Consider the following 22,734-nt stretch of genomic DNA (forward strand, 5'->3'; position numbering starts at 1 on the left):
AGCGCATTTCATTCTCGACCTCCCGGCAAGCATCACATCCATATTTTAAGCCACCACCTTTAGCAATAGACTCCTTGATTCTGCCTGTGTAACCTGCACACTTAACATGAACCGCATTGTCACACAACCAACAAAGAATATAATCATGGGAGTCAACCGCATTAATGGCAACTATACAATTATTTTTTGAGCAGACAACCATTTTATCAAAAAGTTTAACTTAATTAAAAAAGAAAATACAAAAAAATCAAAATAAAAATTCTAAAGATAAAAAATCGGTGTATAAGAATATACTGACCAGTTCTGACACAAGGGTTAATGTGCAGAGTAAGCCTTCACAACTAAAGAATTAAAAGAGATGAAAGCACAAAAACAAAAACACGTATCACAGAGTCGCGGTTAGGCAAAAGACGAGAGTGCAAATCAATCAAGAATAGGAAAGAGCGGGAGAGCGCGTCAAATTGAACACATGCAACAACAATTTGTACGCAAGAGCGCGAGATTTAGTTAAAACGCTAAAGACACAAAAGCAAAAGAGATAAACAAAACAACAACACCGCTAATGCAAGTATTGTTGTAAGTTTTGATTTTATTTAAATTTGAACAAAAGCGACAGCATAAATTCGCGAAATGAAAATAAAGTTCGGATGTTGAAATTATTATTAATTAAACCGACAATTTAAAAGTTATGGAAAAGTATTTAATCGCGAGAAAAAAATAAAAGTTGATAAGCGCAAAAAAAACACGTCCATCCTCTGCAACGAGTGAAATTTAAAAATCTTTAATTTAATGACTATAAAAATTATTCAATGGAATATGAATGGATATATAAATAACTACAGTGAATTACAACTATTAATAATCAAATATACTCCTCACATTTGCAAACATAGACATTACCTTCGCTAGCCCTATCCTTTATATGGACAGCACGTCGAAAACCGAAGATGATCTTTGTGGAATCGATCATTTTCCTATAATAATAACCCTTTTTACATCCGCTTCAGCAGTAACCAAAAATACCAGCCATAGACCACGCTTTCTTACAGATAAAGCCGACTCGCAAGTCTTCACACACCTAACAGAGAAGTGACTCCTCAGAGAGACAGATTAGTTCTAATGTAAACAAAGAAGCCGCCAACATACATAAAATAGTTCTATCCAGCGCGAAGGCTTCCTTCGTGGAACACAACACTAAGTCAACTACAGCTAGACAAAAAAAAAACATGGCATATACAAACATAATTAAAAGAAACATCTTACAGGAAAACAGTCTAAATTACAAAAGAGCAAATGCTCTATTCAGGCGTAGTCTAAAAATATCCAAAAGGGAAAGTATTAAAAACTTCACTTCGCAATTTGCACCAGAAACCCCCACCAAAAAAATTTGGCAGAACATAAGACGCCTCTGCGGTCTACAAACAAATAAACACATTCACTGCTTTCTCAATCCGGATTCAAACCAAACCATACAAAGGCATACTGAAATTGCAGATCTCTTCTGCCAAAACTTTTCAAATGCATCCAATGACAGAAATTTTTCCTCATCCTTTCTTAATGCAAAATATCTCTCTCTCGGCACCCTTCAAACGCAGAAATATTCTCCAAAACCAAAGGCACAATTAATAGAAAATGATATTACCCTAATTGAAATCTCTGCGGCTTTAAACTTCCTAAAAGGTACCACTTCCGGCCTCGATAGAATCAACTACGTTATGTTAAAGAATATAGACATAAAAACAAAGTTAAAAATAATTAAACTACAAAGCAACATTTTAACCCATTACATATCTCAAGTTTACAAAACTAGCATTATCGTGCCCATCAAATAAAACAGATATTAACTCATACCGACCAATTTCCTTAAACGCTTGCCTATCAAAGGTCCTTGATAAGATAATTGCCAAACGATTGTGGTGGTTCGTCACAAATGACAAACAAATCCATATCAGTCAGACAGGATTCAGGAAAGGGAAGTCGGCTATAGATAGTCTATTACTCATAGACCATCAAATATCCGGAGCTTTCTCGATAAGAAACCACATATCAATCGTCGCACTAGATTTTGAAAAAGCTTTTGACAGAATCGGAGTCCACTCAGTACTCCACCAACTTATAGAATCATAAACTACGTAAAAAACTTTATGTCTAATAGGAAAATCGTTGTCCGGGTAAACTCATCCTACTCTTCCTTCAAGCCTATCTACAATGTCATTCCACATGGGTCCCCATTCTCTGTGGGTTTTTTTGTAATAGCCTATAATAAATTAACCACAATGATAGTCCAACACCCTATTTTAACATAACAATTGAAATAAAGAACAAGAAAAATTCTATTTCCGACCTTCGAAGTTTTGCTGCTGGTGAGCGAGTAGTCTGCCATTCTCTTCTTAGACGTTGTTTTTCTTTTACTATTTGCTCTATCCGCCGGTTTGTAGGCCTGTCAACAGATGAAGCGTAAGTTGATGCAGGTGTAGTAGATACTCTTGCTGCAGAGTACCCCCAGCATTGACTCAAGTGCAGAGACGCACATGTCAATGTCCTCTGCAGCATCCAGTTTCGCCGAACAGTGAATGTGGGCACTTATGTAGGTACATTTTAAATTTAAGCCATTTTGTTTTGTTGTTTATAAGTTTATATGAGCGATCAAGTACTTGAGGTAGGGGGTTGAACTTTCTTCTTAGTGGGGCAGCTAAATGAATTTTCTCCCTTTTGATTTTGTAAAAAATGTAGACACGCAGAAATTTCCTTTCACTTGTGGTTTATTCACTTTTTCTAGTTGAACTAAAAACTAACTTATCTAAGAGAGGGGAATAAGCCCCGCTTGGTGCGAAGTGTGGGGAATTCTTATCGTGGGGAGAGCGGTGGGCATCATCGGGAGAGCGGAGCGAGGTGAAAGCTCCCGCACCCCTTAACCCCTGTGTTGCCCGTTGGGCATAAACATGCTCCCCCCCTTGCAGGAGTGCAAGACCAGGAAGCCTTATGGCACGCTCCGGACAGGGTGCAGCCGAAGACTGTGCGCATCGCGATTGCCCGCCCGCCAACTCCGGGTATACTCCGCTCCAACATGACCTCCGTCATCACGTCCGCGCCTAGGACCAAGGACACTGACGACGGTCGGTGAAAAAAGTCGTCCGCCAGGATGATTCCCTCAAACCTTTTGCCAATTTGCGGGTCCACCGGATGGAGTTCGGTAGCACAGGCCATCGCCCACCTTCAGGATCGCCTCCAGTCGCCATCCTTCGCTGATCGGGGATCAGATCACTGCTGCCACCGCTTTTTCCTCCCCAATATTGACGGCTGTCAATTTAAAGGCAGTGGCCAGAGACGTCGCTATCGCCAATACAGCCGAGCAAGGATCCATGAGGGCCTTGAGGGTCATGTGTGGTGGACCTTGTATATGCGGCACCTATCACTGCTCAGACAGGTTCCCTCGGAGTGCTGATGGGCCAGGCAGTTGACGCAGTACTTATTGGCAAGCACTGCCCGCATCTTCTTTTCCACGTTCAGCCGCAGGAGGCGTTGACATCGCTTCTGAGGATGGATTCCGCGACTTGGCAACGGAAGGACTCAGTTCCTCGCGAACATCTGCGCTCCTCTTTCGATGCCTTTACTGAACGTGGAGCCATAGAGCCACATATTACTATTGGTAGCTCGGCCCTTTTTATTTGCCGCAATTTCACGTGAAGAGTTTGAAATCTTTCTTTTGGAGGAAGAAAGATCAGCTTTGCGACTGGTCGTTTCACAACACCGCGAACGATGAGCAGATCGACGACACGGACGTTGCCGACACTGCCAGGGTACGTTTGGTGGATTCGCCAAAGACCCCATACATTGAATGGAACGTTGTCGTCCTTGAGTACCACCAGGTCGCCCACTTCAAGGTTTTTACAAGGAAATTGCCACTTATTCCGCTTATGTTACTTTTTCAGATATTCCTCTTTTCACCGAGTGCAGAAATGCTGACTCACGGCCTTCAGACGCTGACACCGGTTAATGATAGATGGAACCTGGTTCTTGATTTCAGGTTCCGTGACGGATAGCAATGGACCGCCTACAAAGCCAAAGAATCGGTGGGGTCTTCAGACATAGGAGAAATCGGCCGCGAGTTCAGACAAGCCTCTATCTTAGCAAGCATAGTAGAGAACTCCTCGAAGGTGTACTTTTAGTTGGAAGTGGCCTTATAGAAGAAAGTTTTAAAAATCTTAACTCCAACCTCCCACAACCCTCTCATGTGTGTTGCCCCGGGAGGGATGAAATGCCAGGACAGATTTTGATAGCTATAGTGGGTTAAAATTTTCTGCTGGGAAATCTTTTTCAAGCTCTCTTGATGCACCTACGAAGTTTTTACCGTTGTCGGACTGCACTTGCTGGGGACACCCTCGTCTCGATACAAAACGAGCAAATGCCGCCAGAAACGTTTCAGAACTTAAATGTGAAGTTGCCTCAAGGTGAATGGCATCGGTAGACAAACAAACAAAGACACACACATATCCCTTTGATATACGACAGGCACGGCCGTTGAAACTTTTGATATCGAAAGGACCTGCGAAATCTATCCCGGTAAAAGGCCGTGCAAAAGTAATTCGCTGGGACGGAAGGGTGCCCATTAGCTGTGATTGCAGCCTTCTTTTGTAGATCACACATACCTTGCACGAATTGACCACCGTTTTGACTAGATTCCGCAGTCTTGGAATCCAGACTACCAGTTGACCGCCCCCATGGAGAGAGATCTGATGTGTGAAAAGCACCAACAGCCGGGACAATGGACTTACTACTGGCAACAGAATGGGGTTACGCTCATCGTAACTGAGGGCCACTGCTTGGATCACACCTGCTGCGTCAACGAACGGATTCAAATTCAAAATGGTGCTAGACGTGGGCAGAGATTACTGCTGTAGACACCAATGTTCCGTCGGGAAGTAGTCACACGGAGTGACTCGGATCAACGCCTGGAGTACTTGATTGATCTCGTTAGAGGTCACCTCCCCGGAGTAATCGTTTGGAAGTTTTCGACACTTTCTGCCGAAACGGACCACATATGCTACATATGAAAAACGAGACAGTATCTCGTTGGCTGGCTTAGCGATCGCGACGTGGACCTTCACTACCCGCTTCTCCAAGGTAGTGTCTAGTGGGAGTAGGGTCGCTCGCCGCCAGGACTCTTGTGGTTCCCGTATCCATGGTGGCCCGTGCCACCACAAATCCTTGTGTACAAGTTCTTGCGCACTCACGCCGCGGCTAGGGAGATCTTCTGGATTGTCCTCTGAACGGACATGATTCCATGGGGCGCTATTTATTGCCGTCACAATTTTATTTTCCCGATTTGCGACAAACGTTGTCCATGTGCAGGGTGGCTTATTTAACCACGACAGTACGACTGTGGAACCTGACCAATAAAATGCCTCAACATTATCAACTGGAAGTTGCGGAATGTGCCAGTTCAGCTAGAAGCGTAGCTCCGCATAATTCAAGGCGGGGCAATGAAACCGTTTTAACTGGGACTGCTCTAGATTTCGCTGCAAGAAGGCAGCACGATTTGCCTTGGTCATTGCTAACGTGCACGTAAATTGCGGCACCATAAGCCCGCTGTGCGCATCGCAAAAACAATGGAATTGAATGTCGGAATTTGGATCATGAAGAACCCACCGCGGAATTCGGATCTGGTCAAGGAAGGAGTAGCTCTTCGTAAAATCCTGCCACCTGTGCTGGAGTTCACTGGGCAATTGATCATCCCACCCTTGCTCTTGTAGCCAAAGCTCTTGCATAAACACCTTGGCTTGAATTACAAAGGGGGCCAGCCAGCCAGCGGGATCGAATAACTTGGCGATCTGCCCGAGGACTTCTCGCTGAGTATGTCTTGCTGACTTAATATCTTGGGGTGAGATGACAAAATAAAACTGATCCGTGGTCGCTTTCCATCGGATTCCCAGTGTTTTTGCTGTGCTAGCCTCTTCCATATCGAGGAAATCAGCATTCAGCAAATGAAACTTTGGGATGCAACTGAGCACGCTCTTCACATGAGCGGTTGCCCAAAGGAAATCCAGCTGCACCAAGACCGTCTTGAAGTTCATTGACCATTGCGACTGCAGCTTCTTCAGTGTGAGCCACTGCCAGGACATCATCGACATACATATAGGACTTGATAATATCGTCAGCCAACGGAAATTTGTATTGTACATCATTTGCGAGTTGTTGAAGTACTCGGATAGCCAAAGACGGAGCACAGTTAATGCCAAACGTAACGGTATTAGGCTCGAAATCACCAAGGTGACCCTCTTTGTTTCGGAACAGGATTCTCAGAAATGGCGTATGGATTGGATCGACCATAATTTGTCGGTACATTTTGGTGATGTCGGCATTGAAAACTACTCGGAAAAAACGCCAATTGAGAATCTGAGTAGTGAGATCAGACAGAAGTACCGGACCAGGGTAAAGTATTGAGACTTACTCCGTTTGTGGACATGCTAAAGGCGTTAAAGACTACTTCGGGCTTGAAAACCACATGGTGTGGCAAATAAATGTTGTTATTACTGCCGTCAAAAAGCACCTGACACATATGGCCCAAGTCCAAATACTCTTGGATGACGGCGTCATACTCAGTTTTTGCCGGAATATTTTTTAGGAGACGGCTTTCGTGTTTTAGGAACTGAGCCATTGTCCCTGGTCTGGAGTGACCGAGGTTGATGTTGGTTGGGTCTCGAAACGGAAGTGAGACCATGTATCCCCCGAAACATCTCTTCTTGTGGTCTTTTTTTTTTTTTGTTTTTTACACTTTATAGACGTAGTTGTACAACGCTCAGTACGAACAAGTGGCCTATATGACACCAGGCCCGGGCTTGTTACGAATGACCCTAAGTAAAGTTAATGTTACAACCTCTACCCACTCCGACCTAAGGGCATATATATATTACATATATAAACATAAATTAAACTAAAGAAATAGAAAATATTAAATGTAATAAGAAAATAGATTACATCTAAAAAGAAAACAAGATAGGTTAAAATAAAGATGATTACAACTAATTAGGAGCAAGGAAGGACAAGATCGCAGTTTTTATACCCGGAAGCGATGTTTCGGCACCGATAACGTGCCAAAGTCTGTTATAGTCACTACATAGTATACGAAAAGGTTCATGCAGAGAAAAGTTAGTTGTGCAAGTGGGAAGTATAAGCGGTGGGAAATTGCGGGTCCTTCTAGATGGAACAGAAATGTTAATTTGGCTCAACAGCTCGGAAGAGTCAATCTCACCATTCAAAAGTTTGTAAAGAAAAGTTAAACCAAGCATTGTTCTACGATTAGTTAAAGAAGGAAGGTTAATTAACTGAAGTCGACTAGAATAAGATGGAAGTTGTACAGTTGGATCCCAGCGCAAATCACGAAAGAAAAGATTCTAATTTGTTTTGATAAAACTCATATTGAGGAGACCAAACACAAGATCCATACTCTAATATGGGACGGACTAAAGAAGTAAAAAGTATTTTGGTAGTATATGGATCCTTGAACTCCTTCGACCAGCGCTTTATAAAGCCAAGAACACTCTTAGCCCTACTAACAGTAGTCGATATATGCTGATTAAAACTAAGTTTGTGGTCGATTAAGATCCCCAAATCTTTTACAACCAAAGATGTATTATTAATTCTTTCTAAGGGGAAATTATTTAAAAAGTAACTCGTTAATTGGGGAGAACCTCTATAAAAAGACATAACTTTGCACTTAGAACAGTTTAGAGATAACAAGTTAGTCCTACACCACCCCTGAAAAGCATTCAGGTCAGCTTGCAAGGTATGACATGAGAGAGAGTCTACGATGCGATTAGCTATTTTTACATCATCGACATACATAAGAACTCTGGAATTTAAAAGAACGGTGGGAAGATCATTAATAAAAATGGTGAATAGTAATGGGCCAAGGTGACTGCCCTGTGGAACTCCCGATTCAACACAAATGATCTTAGAAAGAGAGGACCTAAAAAGAACCCTCTGCCTAGATATTGTGAATTCCACAACATCAGTTTGCTTTTGTTTCTTAAAACCTTGGATTACAAAAGATGTAAACTGTAAAAGGTTAGTTGTGGTAGACCTATTCTTGACAAACCCATGCTTGTATGGCGAAAAAATAGATTTACATAAATGCTGTATTTGAGACGTAATAGATACGTAATAATGTATGTATGTACGTATGAGTGTGCTTACCGCGGCAAAAATTATTACATATATGTATGTATGGATATACAAATTATTTGGCATAAATAATATATGCCGCTGGACTAATGATCAGCCCGTGGAGTGTGCTTTGCACTTTAAGTAAATGTAAGTGGTACTTTTTAAATTCTCGATTATTTAACACTTTTACTTACAGGTTAGGAAACATGTATGTGTACATGTGTATATATATACATATGTATTGCTATGCAATTGGACTTTTGGACAATCAGAATTTCGAAGAATGAAAAAAAATACACTTCATAAACACAAAAATGATCGGGAAATACCATGTAACCTTTGGAACAGGTCAGGTATGTACATACAAGTATACAAAAGTGTGTAGGTCGCTATGGAAGAGCGGGAAACCTCACACTTTTATAAGTTTGTAATGGGATATAATGTGAATAAGATTTTTAATAAGAATGTTGTATTTATCAGGAATTCCACCGATTCAAGCTGGAATAGCAGAAGGATATCCGGCTCGAAGGACCAATGTTCGTGGAGGGGCGGAAGGATCCAATGATATTACAATTTTGGCGGGTGCCAATTTCTTGTTGGTCTGGTGAGCGAATAATGAATGAAAAACGCGCGAGAACTTCGTTTAAATAATTTTGCTTTATTCAATATTCACAAGGTACCCCACAGGATTTTGGTTTGGTCACCTTGGTTTCAAATGTATTAGCTTTTCGGGTGACTGGAAGTGGATTTCGTGCGAACCTAAATAGCCATTGCAATTGTATTTTCTACCGCTTTGAGCGTACGAGACCGCTCGTTGAGGAAATCGTCCATCGTTTGCCTCTCTGGAATGACATTCTTATCTTCCAGACTGTTCCCGCAGTAAAAGAGTGTTTTTTATGCCACCCCACGTGGTGACTGGAAGGTCACAGTGGTCAAAAGCACGAAGGCATTCAGCCTGCAGAGCATTCTGATGATCTTGTAATGCCTTTCCGGACTCATGGGAAATTTGAGGCAGGTCAAGAAGTGCTCGAAATTGGCTGTTTGAGTGCGTTCCATGCCGTTTCAAAACCATCATTTGTAAGCGGGAATTTCGCTACAATGAGGTTGGCTTCACCCCTCGTTTTCGCTAGGAGATGGTACAGCTTTTCAACGGGGGAAATTCGCGAATCGCTTATGTAGATGGCTGTAAACAAGTCACGGAACATAGGCCATTTTAGGTAATCTCCCGTACTGTGTCAATAGGTGGCAGTCGACAGCCACTTTGGAATTCAAATATAGAACCCAAGGTACGACTTAGAACGCTTGGAACACTTTGGAATTCAAATATAGAACCAAAGATACGACTTGGAACGCTTGGAACACTTTGTAATCTGAATAAAATCCCCATTCACGACTGATCAATCTGAATATTACCACCAACCAACACTGACGTGTTCGTTCTTTGTTAATTCAATCTAAGTGGAATCCGGTCATTACATTATTTCAAATCGAAACATTTCGTGTGTGTCGGGTTATCTGTGAATAAACTGAATATGTAAAACGAAGTCCCGCGCGTTTTAATTATTTCATCAGCTCACCATACGACGAAGAAATTGCCGACCGTGACAATAGGCCAAGACAAGGCTTAGGACATCGAAGGACCCAGGACAAAGGACATCGAGAGACCCAGGACATCGAATACCAACAAAATTTTGTGTATGTGTGTGTGTGTGTTTAAAAAAAAAAAATTTTTTTAAAGCACGAAAATGAGAAACGGTAACGATGGATAACTACTTTCAAAGAGTTACCAGACGAAACCCGGGCTTAAGTGAAAATATAATTGAGGTATTTAGGAGCCAATCCCCTCAAAGCTCGATAACTCTAGTGCAAATAAGAACCATATACTCGGAACAAAGAGAAGAAAGACTTGATCAAAAAAAAAAAAAAAAATTTTTTTGAAATAAAAACAAAATAAAAAAAACAATAAACAGAGAAGAACACACACTCATACACACATAAATATAAATTAACAATCAAAAAGAAAAAATAATAACAGTGCTGATGACTAGCACCGAACCGTCACATCCAGAGGACTTGGATTTCCTGACGGCTGTACCTACCGTACAAAGGGACGCACCCCTCCTCGAAGAGGTATTAGAGGTGTGTCCAAACGAGGGACCACGCCCACTCACGATAGCTGAGTACCGGGCTCGCCAAGACAAGAAAAATGAAGACCCCAAAAAGAAATCAAGAGGAGGAAAGTACGCCAGACTAAGGCGCGAGAGGAAGCTCCTCCAGGACCTCTTCCACATAAAACTTGACGACAAGGACCTACAGCACTACACAGAGTGCTTAATGAAAAACACAGCCGAACTTCGCCAAAGAGCGAAGAAACGCAATGAGTAAATAACTCTCTTGCCTCTAATAATAATTGAAATTCAATTTAAAAATTAAGATAATATAAGCATGTACGAGTTTGCACTTGTTGCACAGTACAACTACTAACAAACATTTGATAGGCCATTACTAAAAAATATGCGTAGGCATAGAATTAATTAAACCATTGTTCAAGCTGTAGGCCTACGCGTGTATACTCTTCTATCTTTCCACGTCTCTGGCAAGCACGACGCAGTTGATATAATTTTTCTTTTTCAAAACAAACAATGTTTTTTTCAAGTTACATATAAATAAAAGAAAAACAAATGAATCCATAAAGATTTTTTTAAACATTTTTCTCAATAATCGAAAACAGGTCTAAACGACATGTTCAATGAAAGACGTTAGTGTTTCTTGAAGTTATTAAATGTTTATTTATTTATATATATATCTAGGCACTAGCACATAAACCAGTGACTAAAGGTTGTCGCAACCAACACATAAATTGGGTGGACCTCGGAGTGAGATTACAAAGGTAGAGATGGGGGCCAAAGACACAGCGATGCACACCCGATGTAGCTACAATTGGTATCTGATCTTACTAAGAATAATGCATTTCTTTTATAGTACAAAATAGCGAGCTCACCAGTGCATAGTGTTAGGTCAGCAAAGTACGTTTTTATTGATTAACTAGGTCTTTATTGTTTACTGCTGACCATATCAGATCTACTTATGACTGATGAGCCATCGATATCTATAATCGGGTTACATACTTAACATTGACATACATTTCCATTCGTTCTATATTATAATTGGCTTAATGTTAGCTTATTTTATATAATCTAAACACCAACATACTCCCGGCCGTTGAACACCTGTTCAACGTTATCCAACGTTGACCGCAAAATTGCTGGGGGCTGGGCTTACTGCAGCAGGAGTCGGTATGGGATTGACGATCCTCACGGTTGTCTGCTCTGGACCATTGTGTCTTGGGGGTTGTGAGCATCTTTTTATTCCATATACCATCACAAGAACCAATGGTATTGTTAGCGCTACGTAGGAGACTATAACATGGTGAGCCGGCTGGCTGGGGTCTTCTGGCAATTTCCAGTTTTGCTTAGTTTCCAGTTTTCCTTGAATGTTGCTTAGTTCGTCGTAGCTTAGCTGCATCTTTGTGAATTGTGTTGTTGTTGGCGCTACTTTTGTTGGGCCAATGCTGAATTTGCCAAATCGGACATATGACAATTTCATTGTGTCTGTCGTAGTTATACGGTGACCTGTTATTCGTATAGCAGAACTCCTAGCTGTACACGTCGGGTCTAGAGTTAACAATCCAGTCTTCTTAATAGTGACACCTTGTATATCATCGTCACAGGTCACTGCGAGTTCAATTGGTCTAGTGGTGGCAAAGATCCACTGATTTTTGTGATACATGTCGTACCACACGAATGATCTGTTTGTGTGTTGTATTTGGCAAGTTGATGATTTTGTGTGTTTTGAATAGCTGGAACTCACAGTTGCTATTAGCCGAAAACGTCGTTTGTTTATCAAAACAAATATATTGCTCGTTGTTGAGCTGATGGCATTGTTCCAAATCGGCTCTTGAGAGCCCAATGTATTGATTCTGTTCCTTGTTGACAGCAATGATGGGAATTTTAATGTTCATGATTACAATCCCATGAGTTCCAATTGCTGGAATGGGTACCAGGTTATACAGTTGCACTGCCTGCGTTGCCACTAATGGAAATGTGACCTTAAATATCACATGATTGTTTGCGATTGTGCCTTGTGCCTTCATTAAGCCATATAATTGCAAGACGTCGTTATCTGGAACTGGCAAATCCAAACCAAACGGAAGATGTCTCTTCAGTTGGTTCAGATGTTCCCGAAGCTGGCCTGGTGATAGTAGTAACGGTCTTATTTTGCTATGATGGGCATCTGTAAATACTCGGGAAATTTCGGTTCGAATTCGTTGCAAATTCCCTGCAATAACTGTCATCTGAGTAGTTAGCGTGATATACCATTGCAATGCCTTTACTGCATTGTCCTGGACCTTGGTCATGTCGTTCATTTGTTGTTCCATTAGTTTCATCTGATTTTCAATTGTGGCTTCATCTCGCCTTATGATATTTATCGTTGAATCAATTACAGATGTCTGATTTTGCAGCAAGTTCAATAAGTAATCTTCATTTGATTTAACCTTTCGTATGGTGCCTGACATCTCTGTTGCATACTTTGAGTCCAGCACACCAAATAAGCCGTTCGCAATGTTCCCAATTATATCTAAAGGCGATCGTCGTTGGCGTTCTATGTGAAGGAGATCATTTCCTGTCCGTAGCTCTGAGTTGACATGCTCGAAGTGCCTCTGCATTGCGGTGCATGCCTCTGGAACCTTCATTAACACGCATATTTCTCCAACCTTTACTACTCCGTCTGAAAATGTCTTCAGGTCGGCCCAATATGGTTCGAGATCGTAGAATGCCACAATAGTCCAGTCAGACGTTGCCATCCTTCCTGTGCCAATACTTTCATAGTATATGCCTGGTTTGGGGTTGAATCGAGTTATATTAGTTCTTTGAGCAAATGCTATAGGCAATAATAACAGCATTAGGCAGATCGTCATTGCCAACGGTGGCAGACCGATCGAAAGGCGTCTTTTTGTTTTTGGTTCTGCGTTGTCCTCGATACCAGGGTCTTTTTGGGAATTCGATTCTGTGTCATCTGCCTCGATTTTACGTTTTGTCGCCGTCTCTCTAAGCAAGGGGGCCAATTTATGGATAGCCCGCTTGTAGGTGCCTCTGGCTGTTTTAACGTCTACCACGCGGACGTATCCATCCAGGCCTGGATATAATTTAGCAATTCGTCCAATTGGCCACTGCAAAATTGGCACATTATCCTCCTTTAGAATTACCATCATGCCTTCTTTGACATTGTTATATGGTTTTTTCCACTTGGATGTACCCTGCAATTCTTGTAGGTACTCTTGAGACCATTGTGTCCAGAATGTATGCTTAAGCCGTTGCACTAATTCTCATTGCTCTGGAATCGATCGCTGTGTTATTGGCTCTGCATCTGGTTGGGCTACTAATGGTTCTCCGATCAATAGGTGGCCTGGGGTTAGAGCTGTTAAGTCGTTGGGATCGTCTGAGTTTGGCGTTAACGGACGAGAGTTCAGCACTGCTTCAACATTAACAATGATGGTAGACAGTTGTTCGAACGTTAAGTTTGCTGTCGATACGTTTTTCAACAGTAAATGCTTAGCGGACTTTACCGCAGCTTCCCATAATCCTCCGAAATGTGGAGACCGTGGTGGTATGAACTTAAATTGCACTCCTTTTTGATTGCAAAATTCCTTGATACTACCTGCTGCCGTTTCTGAGTGTATTGTATCGGTCAGTTCCTTAAGTTGATTGTTTGCTCCAACAAAGTTTGTTGCATTATCGCAGTATAATGTCTGGCATCTTCCTCTGCGCCCAATAAAGCGCTGAAGCGCGCCCATAAATGAGGAGGTGGACAGGTCTCCGACCAACTCCAAGTGTACTGCCTTGGTTGCAAAGCATACAAATACTGCAATGTAGGCCTTGTCGGGACGTTTTCCTCGAACCTTATGGTGGATCCAGAATGGTCCACAATAGTCTACTCCGGCATTGAGAAAGGGTCTATTCTGAGATACCCGATGCTCAGGTAAGTCACCCATGACTTGTTTAAAGAACTGCGGCCGGTACTTGGTGCATACTACGCAGCCCTGGATCACATTCCGGACCATCGGTTTCACCTTAATGATGTGGTACTGTTGCCGAGCTATTCCGCGTAGTGCCTCATGTCCACAATGAAGATTCTCTTCATGAAGTTTCCGTAGCATCATTTTTACCACCGGATCATTATACGGCAAGAGATATGGATTCCTTGTTTCCGTTGATACTGGTGCTTGTTGTAGCCTAGTTGCTACTTGTATGATTGAATCTTCATCCAGTATTAGTGGCAACGTTGCCACCGTGCTTTTGCGATCTAGCGGTTGATCAGGTCGTTTCTTTAAGTGCCGTAATTCATATGCAAATCCTGTTTCTTGAATTTGCTTAATGATCACTCTCCGTGCTTGGTCCAACTCTTCCAACTCTAACTGAGCCGTTGGTTTCCTGTTCTGCTTGTGACAAAACCGTAGCACATACGCCACTATTCGCTGTAGCCGGTAAAACGAATTTCTGTGATTTACTGTATATATCCATTCACTCTTGTTGTTTGCCGTGGCAGTCACCATGCTGAATACCTTGGTTTTCTTCTCAGCGGTATCCATCGTGTGCTCTGTAGGCTTAAATGGTGCTGGCCAGCCACGTTGTGGTCCATGCAGAAATAGTGGTCCATACAACCATAATGTATGTGTGCTAAGTTGAACTGCTGATATGCCTCGAGACAGAACATCAGCTGCGTTGAGCGCTGATGACACATGCCGCCATTGCCTTGGATGTGATACTGCGTGTATTTTGGTCAACCGATTAGCCACAAACGTGTGGAAATGTGATGCCCGTGAATTAATCCACGAGAGTACTACTGTTGAGTCTGACCAGAGGAATGATTCCACACTTTCTGATCCGAATTGGAGATCCTGTCGAACTCTATCCGTGAGTTCAGCTCCAAGTACAGCTGCACATAGTTCCAGCCGGGGCAGTGTCTGTTTTTCCAGGGGAGCCACTCTCGACTTGGCGCACAACAATCTGACCGAAATTTGGCCATTTTTATAGGTTGATCGGACATAAACTGCCGCATTATACGCCTTTTCTGATGCATCAACAAATGTATGCAATTCCTTTGTAGTGGGGACCTTGCCATCAAAAATATGCCTTGGAATTTTCATGTGGTTTAGTGCCTGTACATCCTCTCGGTAAGCTTCCCATTGCTTCTCCAAATACGGCGGTAGGTCACCATCCATCTCAATTCGTTCGGTAGCAACATGTTGAAGAAACATTTTCGCTCTTACCACTACCGGTGCGAACAGTCCTAGAGGATCAAAGATTTGACCGACTTCGGATAGCACCACTCGTCTGCTTATTCCTTTTGTATGTCTTTGAGCCTTTCCACATAATTGGTCTTCTTTGGGTGACCTTATTTTCTTGTCTTATTTGCAGGGCTTCTGGTAAACTGTCTGCTCCTGTGAGTCAATCATCAACATAAGACTCATTTTTTAATGCTGATGCTCCAGACGACAATTTTTCAATGTTTTTCAGTGCCAAATATTCCAGACACTTTGTCGCTAAATATGGGGCTGACGTGGTTCCATAAGTTACCGTTTTTAAACGATAAAACTTTAGTTCTTGACTTGGATCCTCTCTCCACACAATCATCTGATTGAATTGATCGGCAGGGTTTATCCAAACTTGACGATACATTTTTTCAATATCTGCCGTGAACACATATTTGTGTGTCCTGAACCGCAGAAGAATTGTGAAGAGTTGGATCTGTACAACTGGTCCAGGATATAAAATGTCGTTCAGTGATTTTCCTGATGACGTTTTGCATGATGCATCAAATACCACTCTTAGCTTGGTGGTGGTACTTTCTGGTTTTAGTACACAATGATGCGGTATAAAGTAATGGTTCTTGGGAATTTGTTCTACCATTACTTGCTTCATATGTCCAAGCTGTTCATATTCTGACTTAAATTTTACATACTCCTTTTTTATGTCAGGGTTCATTCGCCTCTCTAACGATATGAATCTTCTTATGGCTACTTCCCGAGATTCTCCAAGAGATGACGCCTCTTCAGCAAATGGAAGCTTTACAATTAGTCGATTGTCCGCCGCCGTGTGTAGGTTATCGAGGAAGAATTTTTCACAATACTCTTCCTCCGGACTCCTGTACCTTTTTATTGGCTCTAGTGTGTCTAGCTGCCAGAATCTTTCCAGTGATTCCTCTGGATTCGTCATGCCTACTATACATGTGATTAAAGCTGACGTTGACATATTAATTCTGCCAGCAACAATCCATCCAAACTCTGAGTTTTGTAATGTTGGACGGTTTCGATTGCCCCGTATCCTTTCTGGTAGCAGTATAGCATAGTGATCATCAGCTCCCAACAGCATATCAATTTTTCCGGGTTTATCAAATGTTGGGTCCGCTAATTGAATGTTGTCTGGTAATGTGACTTTCTGCGTTATTTGTTCTGTGGGTTGGTCACCTATTATGTGTGGCAATACAAATGCCTCAACTAGCATTGCGAAGTTGTTGTATCTTGACCTTACAACCAAGCTTACTCGCGCCTTGCTTATCTGTGGTTGACCACCCACTCCATTTATGTGCACATGAGTCTCGCTAATTTTTAACGATAACTTCTTTACCAGTCTCTCTGAGACGAGATTTACTTGAGAGCCGCTATCCAGGAGTGCTCGAAATTCTCCTTTCCTTTCATTGATCCCTTTTACCACTACCTTGGCCGTTGCCAACTGCAGAAGCAGATGTAGCAATTTGGTTGCCTGTTTCTAAATGCATTATTGTGTAATGTTTTTTATCGCATTTAAAGCATCCCCTCCAAGAGCAATTTTTTGCCATATGGTCCGGCTTGAAGCAATTGACACACAATTTGTGTCTCTGCACCCAATTAAGCCGCTCTGCTGCGGATTTGATTTAGAACTTTTCACATTGGAAGAGTTTGTGCTTTGCTCTTTCCCAGAAAGCACACAGGGTACTGTTTGTCCCAGATGCTGTTGCGCATGTCTTCCTTGGACTTGGTTTTTCAATGCTGCGATTTTCGTTTCTTGGTTTCCCAATCGCCTCTAATGTTAGGAAGCGCTGTTCCAAGAAGGATAGGAAGTCCTTTACTTCCTGCAGATCCCTTGTGTTGGAAAGAGATTGCTCATATAGTGCGTGGTTGAATCTATCATATCATTTCTTGTCATATGAAACATTATGACAGCATCTGACGATTCCATATTGACGCCTACATTTTTTAAGGCTTGCAATGATTCAAAAATGTTATCATGCAAATTCTTTATAGAAGCTGCATCATTTCCCACATTTGGGTGATCAAATAGCTTTGCCAGTATGGCTGTTACTAGAACTCGTTTGTTATTAAAACGTTCCTGCAACACTGACCAAGCAGTGTTGTAATTGGCTTCTGTTAATTCCAGGTGCCGTATCAATCTCTCTGCTTCTCCAGAAAGGTTTGATTTTAAGTACCACATTTTCTCTATCGTGGATACATTTGACTCATGAACCACCTTTTTATAGATGTCATGAAATTGTTGCCATTTCAGATAATCCCCATCAAATTTTGGAATGGGAATTTTGGGTAGTTGCAATGATTGTATCGATTGCAATACAGGTGGTGATTGTATCACTACATTTTCTGCTGGTGCCACACAGAATTTCAGCATTGTATTTTCTGCGGCCACAAACGTAGCTATATTATATCCGGCTTCGGCTGGATTTTCAGCTAGCCGATGAATCTCATAATGGATTTCTTCAATTTGCATCCATAATTTGTCGACTACCGATTTGTAAGTCATTTTATCTTCAGGCACAATTTGTCTTAATGTCCTGGACAATGACTCCAGCAGAGCACTTTGCTTACGAACCAGTGGTTTGATCATGACTCGCTCTTCCTCTCGTTGGCGAGCTTGAGTCTCTAGCTTTATTTTTGCCAAATGGTCCTTCTAATCTTCCACTATATTAGATACAACCGTCTTCATTTTGCTGAAATAGTCCGTTACAAAGTAGTCATCTTCAGTTGGCACGTTATTTAATTTGTCCATCAACTCCTGATGACTTTTCTCGAAGTTCTCCCACATGTATTCCAGGAGCTCAAGTTTCTCCTCGAAATAAGATGGCTTCGTTTTCCTGGCGAAAGAATCTTTTTTGGTATTCTGAATAAAGGCCTGGATTGCCTCTCCTCGTTCTGTCTGCTGTTTATAAAACTCCTCCATGTTCTTTTATATTCTTATGTAATTGCTTATCTGTACTAGTACTTGACCCGATGGGAGTTTATTTATTTTGTCAAAGACAGGGAACGCTCCGACTCGTTCCTAAAATTGGTCAAGTGTAGCACAAATAAGAATAAGAAATAAATCGAAGTTGCCTTTTGATTAGTGTTTTAACAATAGTTTTATTTCCAATATACCTAACCTATACCAATTTTTTGAGTTTCTTTTCTTTGTTTAAAAAATTGCTGATCAATGCCAAAATCTATACTCGTGCGTACTACCTGGGTTACTGACCGAGTTAACTAGGTCAGATATTGCTGACGCCAGGGAATGCAACAGAGTTGAGTTGATCAAACTTTATTTTTTATATAAAAATAACTTTTTATGATTTGGTCGTCTCGTTGACACAAATCGTTGTTAAATGTTTTTTATAAAGTGATCGCCTAGTTGATCAACTTTTATTCAATGGGTATGCACTGCTACCCCGTTGCGGAAAACCAACTCCTAGTTTTCCAATAAATCTTTTTTATTCGCCAAGGTGGCTACGCAATGATTGCCAAGTTAATCAATTGCGATGTTTTTAGTCGGGACCCCAGATTGATGTGAGATGTTCATCAATTTGTGCCCTCGCTTAGGATTGTCGTGTCCAAAGCGTGCAAGGAAAGTAGTCGCCTAGTTGACCAGTTTCCTTTTTGTTGAGAGATTGGTCGCCTGAGTTGACCAAATGTTCTCGCTTGATGACGGTTTCACCAAGTCTGTTATTCTTTTAACTTGGAGCCGCCAATGTCGGGGTCACCAAAATGTTCAATGAAAGACGTTAGTGTTTCTTGAAGTTATTAAATGTTTATTTATTTATATATATATCTAGGCACTAGCACATAAACCAGTGACTAAAGGTTGTCGCAACCAACACATAAATTGGGTGGACCTCGGAGTGAGATTACAAAGGTAGAGATGGGGGCCAAAGACACAGCGATGCACACCCGATGTAGCTACAATTGGTATCTGATCTTACTAAGAATAATGCATTTCTTTTATAGTACAAAATAGCGAGCTCACCAGTGCATAGTGTTAGGTCAGCAAAGTACGTTTTTATTGATTAACTAGGTCTTTATTGTTTACTGCTGACCATATCAGATCTACTTATGACTGATGAGCCATCGATATCTATAATCGGGTTACATACTTAACATTGACATACATTTCCATTCGTTCTATATTATAATTGGCTTAATGTTAGCTTATTTTATATAATCTAAACACCAACACGACCAAGAAAAACAAATTTTTTTTTTTGATAGAAAGATGGGTTCTCACGAATCCAAAATAGACCACCCAAAGGCTGATGTCGTTAATAGCATTAAAATAGTAGATCACAGGAAAAATTTAGAATATATAGGGATATTGTTGTTAGCCATTCTAATATTAGTAGCCTTAAATCTGGCATTGAAATTATATGCAATGCATAATAAAATAATCAAGATAAAATTTTGGAGTAGAGCAGACGGCCTAAATACAGTATAAAAATGGGTCGAGTAGAACTTAAATATTTGAACAAATACGTTCCATTCGTAAACTTCCTCTTTAACAGAGGCGAAACCAATTCAAAATATAAGGAAATCAAATACTGGATTGTGAATAATAGAAAATTTAAATCAGGGATAACTCACTTGATAGAAAGAACCTTAGTAGAAGCGTACAACCGCCTAAAACGAAAAAACAAAATTCTATTCACCTGGGTACATAAACTATTTGAAGAATCCATAGAGACAATCGATCTCTCAGGGATTAAAATAAAAAAAAAAAAAAATTAATAAAAAGAGAGTGCAAATTTTTCAACAAAATATGATTAGTTGGGGTGACATAATAGGAGAAGCTAGAACACATGCGCAAGAATTAAATAAATCTTGTAAATGCCTCTCGCAGAATAGGGAAACATGCCAAAGTACAATAGAAAAACACTCGAAAATAATAATAGAGAGCCTGAAAAATATCAGACCAGTGTTAAGAGAACACTATAATAAACTATCTGCAGGACGAAAAACAGCCGCAAATGCATTCTATGATGACTGCAAACAAAAGGGAAAATTCGTAATTCGCATAAAACCAAGTTAACGGCTGAAGAAGAGATGGATGAAGAAGAACCATCAGTGAGTATAGATAACACAAAAAAAACTCTTAATAAACCAGCTATTTCGCCAGGAAACGCAAAAAGAACCCAACTCAAAGATGGCCTCAAACCTTATTCCACAGTTTGATGACAGAAGAGAAAATCTTCAGAGCTTGATGGACGCATTGAATTTGATAAATTCACTAAAAGGCGACCATGAGGAAACAGCAGTGTGCCTGATAAAAACAAAACTAAAAGGTCTCACAAGAAATTTGATAACCTCTGAACAAACAATAGAAGAGATTATCAACAATATAGCATCAAACGTAAAAACGGAATCAGTAGCGTCAATAACAGCAAAAATTAAAAACCTACCCCAGAGAAACAAAACAGCAAGTCGATATGCTCGAGAAATTGAAAAGCTTACTGAATCTCTGGAAGGTGCCTTTATACACGACGGCACAACTGTCGAACTAAAAAGTATACACTTTCAGTCGCTACAGAGGCAATAACAAAGAACTGCATAAACAACCAAGTACGTAACGCACTAAAAGCAGATATTTTCCGTGACATGAACGAACTGACAACAAAGTTCGTAGACAGTAGTACAGCAGAAACAGGACAGGCGAACCCTGTCATGCACTACAGTCAATACAACAAAAATAGACAAAATAGTTACCGAGGTAGAGGTAATTACCAAATTAACGGTTATAGGAATAATAATAATACCGGCGGATATCGTGGTAACTCACGGTACAACAACCGAGGAAGAAATAATTCCAACCGTAACAGCTCGAACCAAGGTAATTCCAACCGAGGTAGCCCTAACAACGGAAATGGTAATGTACGACTTACTCAAAGTAATTCGGAAACCAATAGAGCCCTGCAGATATTCAGAAGAAACTGTAAATGTATACACTTTCAATCTTAGCCTAAGTATTTTCATCAAAGTTAAAAACGAAATTACAAACAACACATATACCTTCTTGTTAGATACAGGTGCAGACGTATCAATAATAAAAGAAAAAACAGATCCTTTTAAACATATAGGTACTTCAAACACAATTGAAATATCAGGAATTGGTGAAGGTTCAATTACTTCCAAAGGTCTAACCCTTATAGAACTAAGACAAAATGAATTCATAATACCACACAACTTCCATATAATAGGCGAAAGTTTTCCAATTCCATTTGATGAAATTTTAGGACTAGATTTCTTCAAAACATTCAATTGTCAATTAGATTTCAGTGAATCAAACGATTCACTATTATTAAGACCAAATAATTTAAATTTTGCAATAAATATCCCAATATTACACACTTGTGACAGCAATACCACAATACTCCCAGCGAGATCTGAAGTAATCCGGCAAATAAATATTCCAAATGAAAAATCAAATATCGTCATCTTAAATCAAGAGGTCGAAAATTGAATATTTATTGGAAATTCAATCTGCAGTCCGAACAAAACATTTGTCAGAATTTTAAACACAACAAAAACAGTAAAAATTTTAAATTTAAAAACCATAAAATATGAATAATTAAAGAATTATGAAATTGTACAGACAACTGATGACCCAAGAAGTCAATCAGTAATACATAAACTAACACCAAAGTTCCCACCTATGTTCAAAAATGTACTAGAAGAACTCTGCACCAAGTATACAGATGTATTTGGTTTAGAAAACGAACCAATTACTACAAACAACTTTTATAAACAAGAACTAAGATTGAATGACAATCAGCCAGTATACACAAAAAATTACACAATTAAAACCAAAGGATATTTTTGACATATGCAGAAAACACAAACTAAAACTGCATCCAGAAAAATGTTCATTCTTCATGCACGAAGTGACATTCTTAGGTCACAAGTGTACCGACAAAGGAATATTGCCAGATGACACCAAATATGACGAAGATTCGTAGCCTTTTGTAACTATTACAGACGTTTTATTAAAAACTTCGCAGAACATGCACCTCCGATAACACAACTGTGTAAGAAAAACGTAGAATTTGTTTGGTCTGAAGAATGCCAAAGAGGATTTGAATATCTGAAAAAAGCCTTAATAGAACCCACACTGCTGCAGTATCCAGATTTTAGCAAAAAATTTTGCATAATAACAGATGCTAGCAAATATGCATGTGGAGCAGCACTAACTCAAACTTATGGCGATAAGCAGTTGCCAG

The sequence above is a fragment of the Drosophila willistoni genome, unplaced genomic scaffold (assembly GCF_018902025.1).
Source record: "Drosophila willistoni isolate 14030-0811.24 unplaced genomic scaffold, UCI_dwil_1.1 Seg531, whole genome shotgun sequence".
Lineage (NCBI taxonomy): Eukaryota > Metazoa > Arthropoda > Insecta > Diptera > Drosophilidae > Drosophila > Drosophila willistoni.